The 5,580-nt window shown below is 51.5% G+C and overlaps 1 non-coding gene across 1 annotated transcript; it reads right to left on the bottom strand.

Moving 5' to 3' along the window:
- Positions 1-4,708: 4,708 nt before the first annotated feature.
- On the bottom strand, positions 4,709-4,780 carry TRNAT-CGU (transfer RNA threonine (anticodon CGU)). Its single transcript has one exon. It is a non-coding gene; the product is annotated as a tRNA-Thr (tRNA).
- Positions 4,781-5,580: the final 800 nt, after the last annotated feature.

Below are 5,580 nucleotides of genomic sequence, written 5' to 3'. Positions count from 1 at the left end.
CTCTTTGTTCTGCAGGCTGGGAGTCCAAGATCAAGGTGCTGGCAGATCTGGTGTCTGGTGAGGCCTCTCTTCCTGGCTTACAGACCACTGCCTTCTCACGGTGTGGAGAGAGAAAACTCTCATGCCTTGTCCTCTTTACAAGGGTCCTAATCCCACTGCGGGGGTCCCACCTTCATGATCTCCCAAAGGCCTCACCCCCTGATGATCACCCTGGGGATAAGAGCTTCAACACAGGCATTTGGGGAGGGCACAGAAACATTCAGTCCCTAGCAACTGGGAAGAATGTGCTTTCAACTTCACATGGCTAATGACAGAATTCAGTTGCTTGTGGCCTGTTGGACAGAGGCCTTCCATTTCCTACAGGTTGCTGGCTGGAGGATGCCTTCCATCCCTTGCCATGTGGGTCTCCAAACACGGTTATTTGCTTCATCAAATGAGCAAGAGAGAGTCTGCTAGCAAGGGTCTTGACATCTTATGCAACAATCAAAGATGTCCCAGTCACGCTTGAGCGAAAGGGATTATATGAGGCCATGGACACCAGACAGCAAGGCTAACTGGACAGCTTGCAGTCTATCTGCCGACACTTCTCCAAGGGAGACCTAGAGTTTCAGATCTGGGTGTGCATCAAGAATTGTTGCAGGTTTTACAATCCAGCAAAGCCTCAGCTTCCGGGGGCTCTTTTTTACCCACAGTGAATCAGAATCCTCTCTGCTCACCTGGGTTAGGAGGGCAGGGTAGGGGCCATAGGGAACTGGGTCTCAAGAAGTGTGGTGTGGCAGCCTGGTGATTTGCTAAGCAAATCTCAAGTCAGTGCGACATAAACAACGTCTGTTGCTCCCAGGGGCCTGACACAATATTTTCATGTAAGTTCTACTCATGCCTGAAATATGCTTTTGGTTTTGAAATGTGGTTCTTGGATCCTGCACGACTAGCAGTCACTCATTCCCTTAGCACGAGGACCACCTTTTCACTTTAATGCAGGTTTTCTCAGCACATGATGTCAGCCCAGATGGGAGAGATGCCCAGGTGGTGGCCTGGACGATCCTCTTTGGACAGGGTCAGTGTGGACGACAAGAGTGAGCTTTTCACTACAGACCTGGAATCTGTTTACTCCATTTTCTCTTCTTTCTGTTAAGTTTATAGGTGTTCACTGACAACATAGTGAATCCAGAAGTAACAAACCTTCTCTTTCTAATGCTGTGTTAAGAAAAAAAATCAGTGATTTTCTCTGCCCTTCCTCTCCACCTCTCACCCCACCTGGAGGTATTCATTGCCAATAGCATGATGGGGAGCTTCTGTGTGGGGTGTGGACTTTTCTTCATGTTCTGAGAAACCCATATATCTGCCCATAGGTGTTCTGGCAAATGTGCTTCTTTATTTTTACAAAAATGGGACATTAAGTTACAGTTAGAGAAGACAAACAGTTCTAGGAATCTGTGGTACAACACACTTACTGTTAACAGTAGTGTACTGTGTCCTCACAAATCTGTTAAGAGGGTAGCTCTCATGGTAAGTATTCTTATCACAGACCCAGAAAAGGCAAAGGGACCCAGGAAACTCGGAGGTGATGGCATGTCCATTAGCTTGAGTGTGGCAATGGAATCCCAGCCTTATTATGCATATATCCAACTCATCAAATTGTGTACATTAATTATGTGTGGGGGCCGGGGGGGGGGGGTTGCATATGAATCAGACTTCAGTAAAGCTGCAAAACGCATACCAAGAAGTAGGACCTCAACTTTTCTCACTTCAGTGTGGCTCATCACCTCTTCAGATCAATAAAACAAGCATTCCTTTTAAAGGCTGCCCTTGAGGCCATGAGCTGGATGGATGGATGCCCAGTTATATCCTTGCTGTCCTCAGAAGAATTCCATGACAGGGGAGCGAGTATATATGTGGGTCATTCCAATTTTAGAATGGGAGAAACTGGGGCACAGAGAGGTTGTCCGTGGCTCCCACCAGTTCCCAGTAGATGTGGAGCAGAGACAAATCATGCCAGCACACTCCTGCTTTGCTGGGACTTGCTCCTGCACAGCCTCTGTGGACCACCAGCCCTTCCCTGACAGTACTGGGATCCTGGGCTCCCTTCTTCAGCTTTGAAAGTCCTATTAACTCTTTTTTGGCCATTGCCTATGATGCCCTACCCTTATAGGTCTCTCTAACTTCGAATAACTAGGAGGGGGTTGGAGGAGTTTAATGTCTTTTCTGCCAGAAAGTCCTGGGCTCCTTATGCAAATCCACCTTCTAGCCCACGGTCAGGCTAGCCCGGTGGGGTCTCAGAGGGCCCTCTCGGCTCAGACACACCTCCTCCCCTTCATCTTCCCTTTACATTTCTAAGCGAGACCAGTGATTCTTCCCAGAACAAAGACATCTGACTTCAAGGTGACTTTCCAACACGCAACTCAAACAAAAGTTATAGAAATCCAAACACGGCTTTACATATTCAGGACACAAGTGGTTTAAATCAACATAAACGTCTGGCTTATTCAGACATATGATTAGCTTTACTCATTTAAGTGTAAACAGGACCCGAATTCAGGATTTGGCTCGCTGGTTCCTGATGCTGCAGCATGTGCCAAACTGGTTTTACAGCCCTGCGGCACCCCCAGATTTCAACCAGAGGTGATGGTTTCATGTGTAACCTTCCAGGCCTAAACACACACACACACACAAAACAGCAAGCACTTTGGCACATATGAACGTATACCCTTAGATATTTTGTGCAATTTTTTTGCATAAATTTCACAGTACTTTATGTAAATTGCCTTTTACTAAAATCCTTCCTTCACCTCAGGTGGGAGAGAGAGGGAAGGGGGCAGGTGTGGGAGGTGTGGGGGCAGTTGAGAATGATGTCACAAAGGAAGCCTGCTCCACTGTTTGGAGGAAGGACATACCTGTTGGGGACAGTGTGTGGTGTGTGTTTAATGGAGAGGAATATTTTGGGATATTTTTAATGGGGAGGAACTTGTGTTTTTCTGCAGCACTTCTCAAAAAAGAACTGAATGGACACCCAGTGGAAAGATGAGAATGCTCATTTATTTGTCTTAATTCTGGATCATTCTAATTTGCCTGAGTTTTAATAGGTTATCTTTGTGTTTGTGGACTCTGGAGGTGATTTACAAAAAAAATTAGTACATACAATACAACCATCTCTTAGAAAATCAAAACAATGTGAAAATTCACAAAATAAGAGGGAAGGAATCCTTCCAACAGCATTGCCCTTCGAGATACCCCCAGAGAGGCAACAACGGTTATTTCGCTGTGGCTCCTGTCCTCTGGCTTCTCAGAGAGCGTGGGGACCAGCTGCGTCAGAATGTCCATGGTGCAAGTTACAAGTGCAGTCTCAGGCTCCACCCCAGACCTACAGAGGCAGAACCTGTATTGTAACTCGACCCCCAGGTTGAGGTGTGAGAAGCACTGGTGGTCACTGTTTTTACGTGTCCACTTACATATCTGAGTACATGCATACACATTGTGCTCCTGGGGTTAGAATGCGGCCTCAGCATATGGCGCCCTCCGGGGAGCGGTTCTCAGTGTGGTCCGGAAACTAGCGGCGTGGGAGGTAGTTAGAAATGCAAACCCTCAGGCCCCTTCTCAGACTACTGAAGCAGCTCTCCAGGTGAGTCCCAGCGATCGGTGTCTTAACAACTCCCACGGCGGGGTGCTGATGAGCGCACAGGCTTGAGAACTTCAGCTGCAGAATCGGGGACCCTTACCTGCTGGCTGCCCCTGCCAGGCTACCCGCCCGCCAGCAAAGCCATCTCCCCCTCTATCAGAGAGCCCGCCTTCCTCTGGCTTATTCCCCAGAGTCCCTCCACCAGGCATACACCAGGAGCTCCCAATACTTTCTTCAATTAGGAATCTCGAGTTGATACAGGTTTCCCCAATTTAGATCAAGATGGCTTTAGCATTATACAATAAGCCAATTCCTGGAGGTCGAGGTCATCGCAAAGTATCTTTCAATGCATCGGGGCAGCCCCGCTGCGCCTCCTTTCGTGATGCCCAGAAAACAGGTGCCATATGAGCGTAGCTGTATTTACTGAGGCCGCTTCTACCGCCAGTCTCTGGAGCTGCTACACAAACGCTTACCGGTGGCCAGCGACCCATTTTACAAAGGGGTAAACGGAAGCTCAGAGAGGGAGATTTGGATTTTCATATCAGAAGTGCTTCCTGTCTGGGCAGGATTTCCTCTCTCCCACGCAATGCCTACAGTGGATTTCCTTTTAAAAATAACAAGCCAGGCACCAGCTGACTCTGGGTGTGGGCTCGGTATTAGGGAGGATGAAATTGGACTTTAAAGTTCAGAAAAATGCTTAATGGTTCTGGAATCAATTGCCATTAGCTGTAGGTTTTTTGCCCGAAGGATGTCGGCCTTTGCTGGGGCCACGGCATCTAGATGACACGCGCTCACCGGGAGCCCCCTAACCTGCTCAGAGGGCCAAGACCCCGCGGGTGGTGCTGTTTGCAGGGTGCCGAGAGCTAAGAGGGCCAAGTTCGCGGCGCAGACGGTCCACCCAGACCTGTACCTCCAGTGCGGGTGAGGGCAGAGTCTGAACCCAACTGAGTGAAAACAGTTGGCGAGGTCGGCTCCCAGGAACCAGGATCCAAACGTGGAACCCGGAGATTCCGGAGGTGTCGACTCTCCGGGACCCTTGCTGAAAAGTGCTTCCAACCCTTAAAAAGTCTCTTCGTTGACAAGCCCGACGGCAGGCACGGACGGGGTTCGAACCCGTGATCTTCGGTTTACGAGACCGACGCCTTACCACTTGGCCACCGCGCCTCCGTTACAACCTTGGCTCGGCGAGCCTCCACCGTGGTGTCCTCTCCGCGAGGTCGCCCCGCAGGCGCAGGCGCGGGCGGGAGCGCGCCTGGCCCCACGGCGCTCGTGCGGCCCCGCCTCCTCGCCGCGGCCGGCGGGCGGGGCTCCTGCGGACTCTGGCCGCCGCTAGGCCTGGAGCTCCTCCCGCCCCGCGAGTCCGGGTGTGGCCTCGGAGGCCGCCCCGGCCGGAGGAGTGTCTGAAACTCGGGAGCAAGCAGGACTCGGGCGAGCGTCTCCGAGCTGCGGGTTCGAATCCCAGCTTCTCCCGCGACCTCGGACGGCGCGTGTCGGAGCCTCAGTTTCCCCGCTGGGGTGCAGCAGAGGAGAGGGGGCAGTTCTGGTTACTAGACCGCTCCCGGCCGTCCGCTGCGCTGCGCGGAGCAGGCGCTCGGCAAGGGCTGTTGAATGAATGCGTGTCATGAAATAGGAAGCCACAAACTTTTCTTCCCCTACATGGCCGCGGGTCAGCCGGGGGGAGGTGTGCCTGAGCTCGGGGCCGGCAGCCTCACCCGGGAGCGTCTCCCGGTCACCCCAGACCCGGCAGATTAGACCTGCTGGCGGAGCCCAGACACCTGCGTTTTCACAAGCCCCGCAGATGCTCCTGATGCGCGGAAAGGCTGAGCCCCACTCACTGGTCTAGACGACTGACAGGCATGTTCGCACTTCATGCTCAGCGGGCTTTTTTATTTCTAGACACATGGACTGCCTTTACAGTTCTCTGCACTCAGAGTTCTCACGAATTAATGTAATGGTGTGTTTAT

Source organism: Manis javanica, chromosome 10 (genome assembly GCF_040802235.1).
Source record: "Manis javanica isolate MJ-LG chromosome 10, MJ_LKY, whole genome shotgun sequence".
NCBI lineage: Eukaryota > Metazoa > Chordata > Mammalia > Pholidota > Manidae > Manis > Manis javanica.
Note: the sequence above shows the minus strand (reverse complement) of the source record. Positions and strands in the feature narration are given on the sequence as shown.